Source organism: Bos indicus x Bos taurus, chromosome 7 (assembly GCF_003369695.1).
Source record: "Bos indicus x Bos taurus breed Angus x Brahman F1 hybrid chromosome 7, Bos_hybrid_MaternalHap_v2.0, whole genome shotgun sequence".
NCBI classification, from domain to species: Eukaryota; Metazoa; Chordata; class Mammalia; order Artiodactyla; family Bovidae; genus Bos; species Bos indicus x Bos taurus.
Window position 1 is genome coordinate 18215190 of NC_040082.1, and position 13127 is coordinate 18228316.

General features: G+C 40.1%; 1 long non-coding RNA gene across 1 annotated transcript; it reads right to left on the minus strand.

Annotated features, from left to right (window-relative positions):
- Positions 1–631: 631 nt before the first annotated feature.
- LOC113895005 lies at positions 632–12039 on the minus strand. The gene is made up of 3 exons (XR_003511733.1): positions 10741–12039; positions 6307–6524; positions 632–1062 (listed from the first exon to the last, which is right to left on the minus strand). It is a non-coding gene; the product is annotated as an uncharacterized LOC113895005 (long non-coding RNA).
- Between the last annotated feature and the right edge of the window lie 1088 nt (positions 12040–13127).

Here is a 13127-nt window from a genome sequence, read left to right on the forward strand (position 1 = left end):
GAAGCTTGATTTTAAGGCTGAGATGGTTTCTACATGTCTCACAATTGATTAAACAATCAACCAGAATACACTGAAGGATCAAGTTTATAAGATTCCTTTACGTTTTATCTGTTATGTAAGCTTTTAGATGAAGAATATGGTTAGACTAAAAATGTCATGCTGTTATTTTTTCATCGTGTGGCACATTGCTGTTCTCTTTAGTTTTGTTATTTATATTATTTACTTCTATTGTTAGACAATGACAAGAGGTACATCAGTATTTTAAAACAGAGTTTAGTTATGAAGGTTTTGTGGTGATAAGCAGGATCAACAACAAGCAAACTAACTTATTTTCATGTTAAACTGAATTACAATTGCCAAATATTTGTTTTATTTTTGGGGGGCAAGTCTAGTAATCTTCTAAAATAATGTCAGTTTGATTATATTCTATTAAGAGCACATCAAGAGCACGTTGTGACAACTGATTTGAAAAAGCACTGAGTAATTCACTTTACTGAATGCTGACAGCAAATCTGCACCAGTTTATGAGAACACTGGATGCAGACGCAAGCCAGGAAATGAATAGGGCCTTTTTCAGTAACTGTAACAGACCCCATGCTCAAACCTGAGACTGAGATTGGCACATAGTAAAAACTGTTGCTAACTTTTAATCTACCACTCCAGCAGGTTTCAAAAAATTCCATAACCAACAACCTGGTCCCCCCAAACATACTTCCCGGTCTGTTCCCTGTCTTCCTAAAACATGCAATGTGTCTGTGACGTGGTCCTGATGCGTGGTTTTGTTTGAGCTTGACGAAAAACTGTGTGAGATGCGTCTGTCCTCCACTGCATCCCGGATCCTGTTGTCTTGCCGGATTTCGCTGACATTAAACAGAGTCTTTAGGGTTCAGAAAGGCTGGCCAGGCGCATCAGACACATCAGAGGCAAATGTGTAACAACGCGGAGCATTTCTGCTTGGCCTGTTGGGTCTGACGTGCCAAAAGAGTCCAGAAGGAATACAGTGCCTTTTGAAGTAGCTGAGATGCTTCCCTGATGTCACTTCTCTGAGCTGTAGATCAATGCCTGGAAGATGAATCGGAACATGTGAGAAGAGTCACCGAGGGGAAATGTGTTGGAAAGGTTGCAGGAGTGAAGCACCCAAGCCCAGAGAAAAGATGGGGTGAGATGTGCAAGCAGGAAAAACAAAGGGCTGAGTCATTGGAGGCCTAATTGACAATGGCACAGCTGTGACAACAATTTGCCGGCGGCCTGACCTATGTGATGAAAGGGCCTCCGCTTTCCTTGGAACCTCAGAGTTGCCGCGGCTCACAGGAACACACCACTCATGTTTCCAGCTGGCTCAGCCTCATAAATACCTAAACTCACAAGATGACGTTTTTAATGCTCGATTCCGCATTTATATTTATTGCAATTCAACATATCCATTAGTGCATCTATCACTGATGAGTTTGTCACTGTTTCAGGAAAACAGTCTATCAGGCTGCATCAATTTCACTTTACAAGCTATTAATGTGCTATAATGCAGTAGACAATACCATGTGGATATATTTGATCAGAGAGGTGCCCGAGTCAGATTGAACTGAGGCTTGCAAAGGGACCCAAAATCTTAATTTATTTATTGTGAAGAGGAACAGGCTTGGAGCACAGTGAACGTGCTAATATAACAGGTGTATCTTTTTCACTTTCTCAAAACAGGCACGGAGAAGAACAAATTTAAGCCATCTATTTTGACTCAGTTTGAAGCACAGCAGACTTACAATATCTTGTTGACACTTGACATGTTTATTCTTTTAGCAGAGTCATGATCATGTTTTAATATTTTCTGCATGCAATTAGCAGCTTTATTCAAGAGACAATGATGGGGAGTATGAGGCCAGGAGATAGAACCAATTATGGCCTTCTGAACTGGGGTAAATAAGAACATTAAAACAGTAAATAAAGCACAGATTTTCAATATACGATGAGATATTTCTGGATGCTGCAACAGTTTCTGTTAAAAATAAAAACAAAAGGCACCTGCACAACAAAAAATGTAAAATTGTGTAGAAATGAACAGTGCTGATGAGAACGGACAATATGCTTTCATTCTACAACTAGACTCTGGCAAATCACTGGTATCTGTGGCCTCCAGAGGCTGAACTAGCTCAGGACAGGGAACATTTCTGGCCATAGCAAAATGCGTGAGCCGCTTTCTAAGTCTTATAGTATCAATTACAAAATATAAAGGGAAAGACATTATGTACTTGAAAATCTGTTTGTGAAATATTATGAAATCCCTCCATGAAAATTTTCTAGAGGGGTTATACATAGATAAACACTGGAGTCAGGCAGATACACCCTTGAACCCTTACAGAGTTACTTTACAACTTGTGGCATTGAGAAAGGTAATAGTGTCTTTAAACCTCAGTGTTCCGTGGGTTTAATGAGGAAGACTCATGCATAGCATTGTTGTTAGAATTAAATGAGATTCAAACCGTGGTACATCCACTCAATGAAATACATGTAGCTGTTGGAAAGATTTAGATGACCCTGTATGGAATGTTATGAAATAATTTCTAAGAACTGGTTAGATCTAGATTGAAACTAAGACTGAGTATTATAGATATTATGTAAAAACATGATATATAATATATACACACAGAAAAATTTTGGTGGGATATATGAAACATGGAAATGTGTGATAAGAGTAAGATTTGCCTTTTATATTATGTCCTTTTGTACTGATGTCTTTCTATCTGTTCATATTTTATGATTAAACACATAGTTTAATTTTGTGAAAGGATATAATTCATTAAAATGATTATCTGGCATATACAAGAGCTCACTAGATGCTGGCTGTTTCAGTAATGCTAGTAACCAGTGTGCCTTTTCCCCATGAGGTGTAACAGACATCTTTGTTCCTGCTTTAAGAAGTACAGTTTGACTCTGAGGCTACATGAGGAGTTGGCATGAGAATAGATGGATTTTCAAGGTCCATGTGATAAATGTCTCCACGTGTGGCTATGTAGTAAACTCAGGAGGCACCAACAGGATGAGGGGCTGCTTAGAAAGACCGCCAGCCCTTCCAGGACATCTTTATAAACACAGTGCACAGGATGAGGAAGGAAGCTGTCCCTGGCTCCTCTTCCCAGGAACCCGGTGCTCCGTGTGGGCTTCCTATTTTAGGAGAGATGTGACAAGTTCGAGGATGTGCCGAGGAAGAGGCCCGGGACAGCGCAGGGAGCAGAGTGCACACCAACAGGAATGGTTCATGGAGCTGAGGACCTGGGGAAGTACATGAAAGGGGCCCCTCTAGTGACAGTTCAAGGGCTGCCACACAGAAGAGGGATTCAACTTCATCTCTGTTCGTTCCTGAGGGCAGAACTGGGACCACAGAGTAGAAGTTAAAAGGAGATGTATTTCAGCTTTCAGCCGCAGCTAAAACCCAGCACGTCATGATTTATAGTAGCAAATGCCACCCTAGGCAAGGATAGATTTCTCTGTTACATTCTGAAGCTAAAATGTACCAACGCATCTGGATTCTCCCAAGGATAATGCCCCAAACTTCAACTAAATAAATAATCCCCGCAGATACAGCTTTGCAAAGGTTAGATACATCCAGGGGATGAACTTGTGTCTGGGGTGGAGCTCCCCGCCCTCCTTGGCTCCAGCGCCTCACTGCTCCCAGCAGTGGTCAGTAACTCACACTATCTTCTTGATTCTGCTTCTAGCCCCCCTTCACTGCATTCTGATATCATAGCCTACAGGGTTCAGATACTGGACATCACTGCTTGGTGAGGCTGGATTTGTCTCTTTGCCTTTAAACAGTGCCTCCCCCCCCCCTTTTTTTTTTATCCTCTGTGATCTCCTGGTCTTGCATTTATACTTCTGTTGTATTTTGCTTTTGCCTCACATTAACATTAGTTGAGGGATACTTGTTTCTTCTCATTAAAATGTAAGCTTCTTAAGGGTTGACACAATAAATTTTTGTGCCCTGCTATCTGAGAAGAAAGCAAGCCTTGTTAGATTGAAACATACCCCTTTAGGAAGAGTAAATGGGGTATGTGGGGTATTTACAGATTTAAATGTAAATTTAAATGTTTTTAGCAAGCCATCCATCACCTCTTTCTGGCCCTTAGTTTTGCTAGAGATCATCTGTCTCTGGTCAGTAGCAATGAGGAAATATAAAGCACAAAATCAGAAGAGGACTTTTAGATAATGGAGTGTATGAAACCTGTATCACAAATCAAGGAAATCCATACTAAAGATGTATACTCTTCTTCAAAGTTTTTGGGCTTCAGCTTATGGATACTTTCATATTTGTCTATGGATGAGTCTTTAAATATTTTGCAGTTACAGTTGCATAGGGATGGACGACTCCCTGGTAGCTCAGCTGGTAAAGAATCCACCTGCAATGCAGGAGACCCCAATTCGATTCCTGCGTTGGGAAGACCCCCTGGAGAAGATACAGGCTACCCACTCAAGTATTCTTGGGCTTCCCTGGTGGCTCAAATGGTACAGAATCTGCCTGCAATGTGGGAAACCTGGGTTCAGTCCCTGGGTTGGGAAGATCCTCTGGAGGAGGGCATGGCAACCCACTCCAGTGTTCTTGCCTGGAGAATCCCCATGGACAGAAGAGTCTGGTGGGCTACAGTCCATGGGGTCACAAAGAGTCTGACACAACTGAGCAATTAAGCACAGCACAGAATGGGGATGGACGAATATTGTCTTTAAGACTGGAGTAGAGTTCAGACGTCCACTGTTGCACTAGGCATTAACTCTTTGTAGAAAACTCATTTGCAGCCCTGGAAGCTCCAGAGAGCAGAGGCAAGCCTCTGGACAGCATGGGGATATAGCACTAGCTTACATTGTGTAGTCAAACTATTTAGCTAAGAGTAACTGCTTCTTGTAGACACATCACTCACTCTTTCAGGCCAGTGGAATCTTATAGGTGTCAGACTTTTCAACAGGCAGATTAATTTTTCTCCCTGACTGCCTGTACCCTGTTCAGAAGTGTGTTCAAGAGTTTTAAATAACAAACACAGGTTTCATAAGTACTTCACTTAAAGTGAAGAAAGCAGGATAAGATTGTAGCCTAAGCCACAAAAAGAGTGGGGCCTCTGAATCAGGTTCATATGTTAGAGTGAACTACACTAAATGTTTGCCCTAGATTTCCAAAAATACACCTCAAGACTGAAAAACTAGCACATTAAATATAGTCTGTATGTCTTAGAAATATTAGGTTTTCTTTTTTTAATAAACTTTTAAACATTTACAATTCAAGGAATGAAAAGCAAATATCCTGATGGGAAAGAAAAGATATCACTTCTAAAGTGTCTCTAAAATGTAAATTTTTCTTCCAATTATTCATGCAATCTTATTGTTGTTCTGATACTCATTAGATCAATTTAGTAAACTATTTAGTAAGTATCTGTTCTGTGCCAGCCAGAGTCCCAACTACTGCTGAACATTATATAGTCAGTCTAGATTGAGGGGCTACAACCTAGGCACCTGATATTGCTTCAAGACACCTAGATGGGTTGTAGTTTTCACAAAAGTTTAATTTTTAAAATATCTGTCATCTGAGCTTTGACTCCAGGAAGGCAGAGGCTTTCCCATCTTGTTCTTTAACAAGACAATGCCTAGCACAGTGAAGGCACATGATAGGCATTCAAGAAAACTTTGCTGAATAGGTGAATTAAAGAGTGATTATCCTATTTCAAAATAGAGTAATAAAAGTATTGTGAGAAAAGGACCCACAAAGCCCTGGGATCCAAAGATACATCTTTGGTGAGATGTGAATGAATGAATATGAAATTTGTGTTACTTGTGTAGAAATTTGATCAGATGGAGATACTGCATCCACCTCCATCCCAATACATTCGAAATGAAGGTTTTACATTCCAGTCCCTAAAATGTCCCGTAGGGTGGGGGAGGGATATATAAAAGACAATGCTTTGTTGTTACCCCAACTTGCACCTGCCTGCATGAGCATGTTTGGGTATCGTCCCTGTCCTTCCTAACTTTGGGGAGAGGGAGCAACCTTTGCTAGTATTTACAGATGATAGAGCTGAAGGTATTTCAAGCCCTGTGCATGAGTGCAGACCGCAAGATCAATGGAGCCCTGTGGAGAGTTCACAGGCACCGCGTAATGACTTAGTCCTTCCTGTCCTGGGAGCTGCTGGTGGGGAATCCTTTTGCTGTTAGAGTCCCACTTGCATGCTCACTCTTGAACAGTGTGACATGGTTTCTGTGGCGTTAGCCACCCCCATTCTGCCCATGGGCACTCCTGTGGCTACCCAGAAAATGACAGGTTTTCCACATTACCTCCGGTGGTGCCTCACAGCATCCCGATCACCTGTGATCAGCAGCTTTAGCTCCGCTTTCTGCAGTTCCTTTGGCGTCTGTCTCTGTTGGTTCTCTGCACACTGTTAGCCTGGCAGTCTTTGGTGCCAATGGGCCGGGTTTTGAAGTCGGCGGGCTTGCAGAGTAGGACCTCAGCACTGATGACTCCTTCTTGTCACTGGAGGTTACACACAGTTTATCTGAGAAAATGAACACAGGAGATTCCGGGCTGGGGTATGACTCTGGAAGCGTGCCATTCTTTGCAGGGCTGGTCCAATCAAGAAATTTAGGGCAATTCTATTTGCTAAGAGTTAGTATGGTACCCTGTGTATGGAGGCATCCTTTGAAAGAATTTCATTAGGTCCGAATAGCCTATAGATAGGCTGAATACAGGGCTTCCTTGGTGGATCAGCTGGTAAAGAATCTGCATGCAATGCGGGAAATCTGGGTTCAATCCCTGGGTTGGGAAAATCCCCTGGAGAAGGGAAAGGCAGCCCACTCCAGCATTCTGGCCTGGATAATTCCATGGACTACACAGTCCATGGGATTGCAAAGAGTCAGACATGACAGAGCGACTTTCACTTCTCATGGTGGCCCAGACAATAAAGAATCTGCCTACAGTGCTACAATGTGGGAGACCTGGGTTTGATCCTTGGGTCAGGGAAGATCCCCTGGAGAAGGGAATGTCTACCCACTCCAATATTCTTGCCTGGAGAATTCCATGGACAAAGGAGCCTGTTGGGCTGCAGTCCATGGTGTCACAACGAATTGGACAAAACTGAGTGACTAACACTTTCACTTTTTTTTTTCATGCTGAATATATGTTAATTCTCTCATGCATGTAGGTTTCTGATTTAGGGATCATCAATGTCATGTAGAGGTCATTATTCATGATTACAGATTAATTCTTCTTTTTGAAGGTTGATCAATATATATTGATGGCCATTGAACTTTAGAAATTCACAACCTAATGATATGAAAGAACACCTGATGAATTTTCAAGTGGCAATTCTATATTCTTTATTATATCTTCTAGCATAATCAACTAAAAGCATACTTCATTTTCTCGTGTCGTTTTCATATCAAACTTAGGGACCACACTATATCTAAGTCAGAAACACAATACCATTAACAGCCGGAGTGTCTAATAATATTGGCTGGACTTATACATAGATACATATATGTGTTTTATATTTACATTTTTCTTCAGAATACAATTCTCATTTTATAATTCCTAATGACCTCTTATTGATTAAATCCCCTTTCAATCATAAGCAGTTAATAATTATTAAAAAGTGAAGACTGATTATAAAGATCAGGTCTACACACTTTTCCAGAGAATGTTAAAATTTTCTCAACTTTCTTCTTTTCTACCTGAATGCAATAAACTATGCAGTCGTTTGGCGGCTGACCATTACAGTTGCTTTGCCTGTTAAGAGATGTTCAGCTTGGGAAAGAGTCAGTATTCATTCCAAAGGCCAGCTTTTGATTTATTTCACTGAGCCACACTTTCTCTTTAGTATCTAACTATTAACATAAGTAAAATTGTGGAAAAGGCTAAATGTACAGTATTTTCGTCTACTTAAAGTTCTTCCTTTGACCTCGATGTCTTATATTGACCTTGCATGTCTTATATTAGTTAGGTGTCTTTTGGCTTTAAGTCTAGTGGGTGCTCTTTTAATATATCTCCACTTAACCACTGCTCTAGATTAATAGATGCCTTCCAATTGCCCTATAAAATGCACTAATGCCTGCATCATGCTAAATACAAGAGTTATTGCAAAAATGGTTATTCTCTATCATGCTTGAGCACTTTTTCCTCTTACTGGTGAACTTAATGCTTAATAAGAGCAAGGTATGTTTGTTTTGTTTCCAAACTGTTATAGTATTATAATCATGTAATTTAATATTTCCTGATGACATAGTGAAAGAATTGTTGTGGGTGCAGTAATTAAATTAAATACTTGGGAAAACTTGATAAGGGCAATCCATTAAAGCAACATTGCTCAGCGATCACATGTTTTTAGACAAGTATGAATCAGGAAAAAAAAATCGGTAGAATTTGAAGTAATTGTGTACCCAGATTGCTTTACTACTAGCTTAAAACTCCTATCTTACTTTGAAGAAGCTTAAATTAGAACTCACAGTTATTGATTTTGGCTGTGGTTTTTACAAGAATAACAGTAGAAACTCCAATCAGCAGATCTAAAAATAATTGGAAAACATCTATACATTTTATATCTTAAAGAATCTGAAGTATCATCACTTTTATGGTTTCCCACCTGAAGAGCTTTTTTCAACTAAGCAACCATCTCTTGGTCTAGATCCTTTTGGAAAATAGTTTCCTCCAGTAACAACAACAAAAAAAAGGCTCTAGCTCGTGACTTACTGGGATGTTACTGGGATGATAGTGGGGAATTCATCACCTCCCAGGGTGAGCTTCCCCAGGACCTCAGGTGAGGGGGCAGCAGTAGGATCTCGGATCTCAGAGGCAGAAGTGTGGTTTTCGCCTTCATCCCCCGCCTCGTCTCTGTTTGCATCAGCTCTGGCACATCTCAGTCTGTGTCTCTAGATTTTAAATTTCAAGTTTCTGGGAAAGAGAAGCTGATGCTACCAGCTTGGATTAGCTACCCTTGAAGTAATCACCTCTCCTGAATCAATCATCTATATTCCAGAGAAAGAGCCTGGTTTTATGGTCATGCAAGGCTATGGTTTTTCCTGTGGTCATGTATGGATGTGAGAGTTGGACTGTGAGGAAAGCTGAGCACTGAAGAATTGATGCTTTTGAACTGTGGTGTTGGAGAAGACTCTTGAGAGTCCCTTGAACTTCAAGGAGATCCAACCAGTCCATTCTAAAGGAGATCAGTCCTGGGTGTTCTTTGGAAGGAATGATGCTAAAGCTGAAACTCCAGTACTTTGGCCACCTCATGCGAAGAGTTGACTCATTGGAAAAGACTCTGATGCTGGGAGGGGTTGGGGGCAGGAGGAGAAGGGGACAGCAGAGGATGAGATGGCTACATGGCATCACTGACTCGATGGACATGAGTTTGGGTGAACTTCGGGAGTTGGTGATGGACAGGGAGGCCTGGCGTGCTGCAGTTCATGGGGTTGCAAAGAGTCGGACATGACTGAGCGACTGAACTGAACTGAACAAAAGAAAAAAAAATTTTTTTTAGAAAGAGAGAACCATTGTGAATCATGCACCTGCCCCCAAGAAGGATGTATTTTTCCCTTGAAATTGTTTGAGAATTAGAAAAAAATCCAAAGAAGTTTAGTGATTAAATATATAATGAGGATGAGGAGTTTTATCCAGAAGAATTCTGCGCAACTGCTCCTAGAATTATGAGAGCTAAGAGCTGTGGGTCAGTATATAATTCCTGAAGACACGACAGGCAGAGAGGTCCACATATAGGAACGATGGGACTTTCCAAGAGGAATGGTATAAGCAGCAAGGCTAAAAGGAGGAAACAAAAGGGAGAGCAATATGAAGCTAAATGGTTAGCACGCGGGGGGCGGTGGTGAAGGGGTTGGAGGGGAGAGGGGATGGGATGGGAAGGTAAAGACCAAGGGAGTGAAGAAGAGAGGGAAGGAGGGGAGAAGAGAGGGAAGGAGGGGAGAAGAGAGGGAGATTTTGACACCTGATTCCTATATGGGATTTGGTTACAGAAAAGATCTAAAGGAGTTTACAGAACTTTTGCACAGTGAAAGTGAAAGTGAAAGTCACTCAGTTGTGTCCGACTCTTTGCAACCCCATGGACTGTATAGTCCATGGAATTCTCCAGGCCAGAATACTGGAGTGGGCAGCCTTTCCCTTCTCCAGGGGATCTTCCCAACCCAGGGATTGAATCCAGGTCTCCTGCATTGCAGGCGGATTCTTTACCAGCTGAGCCACAAGGAAAACACCACATAAATACCTACACTCTTCATTTAGAGAAAACCGAAACAAATGTCAGCTTTATTTTTTAAAGATTTAGTTGTTGGAATGGACAAGCAAAACAAGTCTCAGCAAGGCATCCAATAATTATTCACACTAAAATATCAGCTCAGTTTTGCTTCTGGAAAGCATTCCTATTCTCTCTTTGGAGGAAAAGAGTTGTATCTAAACTCATTCATTCCATGTATAGCAAAACAGACAACTAGAAACTCAGGTTCTAGTCTTTGTTTCTCAAATTAATAGGCCTAGTATTTCTAATCCTCATTTTTTCTGACTCATAAAATGTGGTTGATGGATATGAATATCAAGTAATTTGACATGTACAAATGTGTGCAGTACAAAAGCCAAGTATTATTCCAGCATGAAATTATTAATGGCTCATTGCTCATATACTCTTATTCATTATGAAACCTAGAATCCTAGAAAGGTAGAGACAGAATAAAGCAAGTGTCAATAAATATTATTGGTAAAGGAACCTTTACCTTTGCTCTTCTTTGCTTTATTATTTCTTCTGAAAGACCACAAAGATCACTCCTCTTTCTTTTTTCTCCAGCTGCCCCAGCACATTTTGATCTTCTGAAGTCCTTCCCCATCAGCCTGCCAGGTCTGTGAAATATGACATAGTCTCCCAGTTCTCCTCCTTCATGACCCTGAAACCAACGTGAAGGCCTTTTGGTTTTGAGGGATTTCCTAATAAAGGCTGCCTGGAAATAAATACCAAATCAAAACCCACACACATTAGAGAAGTTCCCAGTTCTCCAGATACATCAGTATATTTTCCGCGTATTTGGCCCTGCACCATGTGGGGGCATCCGTGTGGCTGGCCCTTCATGAGTGCCCATTACCTCCTCCTTTATTTTATAAGGTTTAGGGTATGGTGTGTTTTATGCCTTTGTTTCAGGTTGAACTGCCTAAGATCTTCCAATTCTTGGTTTAAGTAACCTCTGGCTGTCTTCCTCTCTCTGTCCCCATGCGCTTTCTGTCTACAGTAGAGAACCCTCACATTATGGACCATGATCTGAAACACCGATGCAGACAAATTAAGACATCCCCAGGCACTCAGTGTCAAGTAGATCATTTGTAAATTAAGGAAACTCTTGACAAGTACCTGCAATTTTAATATTCTTCTGCTTCTCAAAGGAAGAAAAAATCACCTTAGGTCATTTCCGGCAGATAAAATTTGGATCTCCTGTATATACTGGATGAAAAGGGACATGTATGAATTAGCTTTTACTGCACTCTATATTGCAAAAAGATTATAGCTTGCCATAAACTTAACTCATAAAATGACATTCAGTGTAAGTTATTTCTTTTCAGAGAGATTCCCATGGAATGCCTGTAGTTTTAAAATAGTTCTCATTGTTTATTGAACTACTTGAAAGAAATCAAAAGTGATTATGCTTATGTTTTCTTAAAGAAGAAAAAAAGTTAGATTTTAATCTCTTCATGCTCCCTCTATGAGAGTATGTTCCAGCTGAGAAATGGGACAAAACAGGAAATACTTTATGATTTTTTTTATGTGAAAGGGGGACCATAGCATCACTTCTGTTTAGTTTATAATTTTTCAAGTGTTGCCAGCCTTTCATCCCCTCCTGATGGGGTACTTCTTAACTTTCATCATACACAGTTATACAAATGGGTACTAACAGAGGAAAAATTACATGAATTATTTAGGAAAGCCAAGTTCTTTAAGCATTACTGTGAAAAATAACATTCTTATCATTTGTGTATAAAAAGCCAACATTTACTTATTCTGGATAAAAATGAAATATGTTCTTATGCCAGTTATTGAAAAATTTGTATATAGACATGATACCATGTATATATAATATATTATATTTAATGAATAAAATAACTTTCTGAAAATATTGTGTCTCTAAATGGATGTCTGAGTGATATTTACAGATAATTTCTTTAATTTCTCCATAGAATTTCTTTTCATATGATACAAATCATTTGAATCACAATTACTAAAGTGTTTTTGAATAGTAAGGTTCTATACCAGTAGGCGGAGAAGGCAATGGCAACCCACTCCAGTGCTCTTGCCTGGAAAATCCCATGGATGGAGGAGCCTGGCGGACTGCAGTCCATGGGGTCGCTAAGAGTCAGACACGACTGAATGACTTCACTTTCACTTTTCACTTGCATGCATTGGAGAAGGAAATGGCACCCCACTCCAGTGTTCTTGCCTGGAGAATCCCAGGGACGGGGGAGCCTGGTGGGCTGCTGTCTATGGGGTCACACAGAGTTGGACACAACTGAAGTGACTTAGCAGCAGCAGCAGCATACCAGCAGGCAGTGTTGTTATTACTTCTGTGGTTTATTCGTACCCTTATAGACTGCACTCTACATTTTTTGTATTCTTTTATTTGTGAAAATCATTGACAATACAATGAACTCTCCAAATACCACAAATGATGCTGTTCACAAACACTCTGAGAGACTCATTTAGAATTTTTGAATAATAAAAAATGAAATCAATCTCTTTGTGCAAGTTCCTAGTGTGTTATGAATGCAATGTGATCTTGGTATTTGCTTATCAAAGGAATGTACTAAAGTACTGCAGAAAAGGCCATGGGTCACGGAGAACTCCATTTTATTACTTCACTTGACTTTGACTATTAATTCCACATTCCTCTCTCTTCTGTTGGTCTTCATGGTGAGATAAAAGCCTTTGTCTTGTATTTAACAAAAAATTGTAGAATTTAAACATGAATGTGGCTTTATTTTATAGAAGATATTGTGGTTAGTGAATAGTTTCCATTATGATGTTTTTAGATTTTACTAGGAAAAGTATAACTCAAGGAATAGTTTGCTTACTTGATGATTACTTACTTTTGTACTCTTCTTATTGAAAATTAATTCAGCA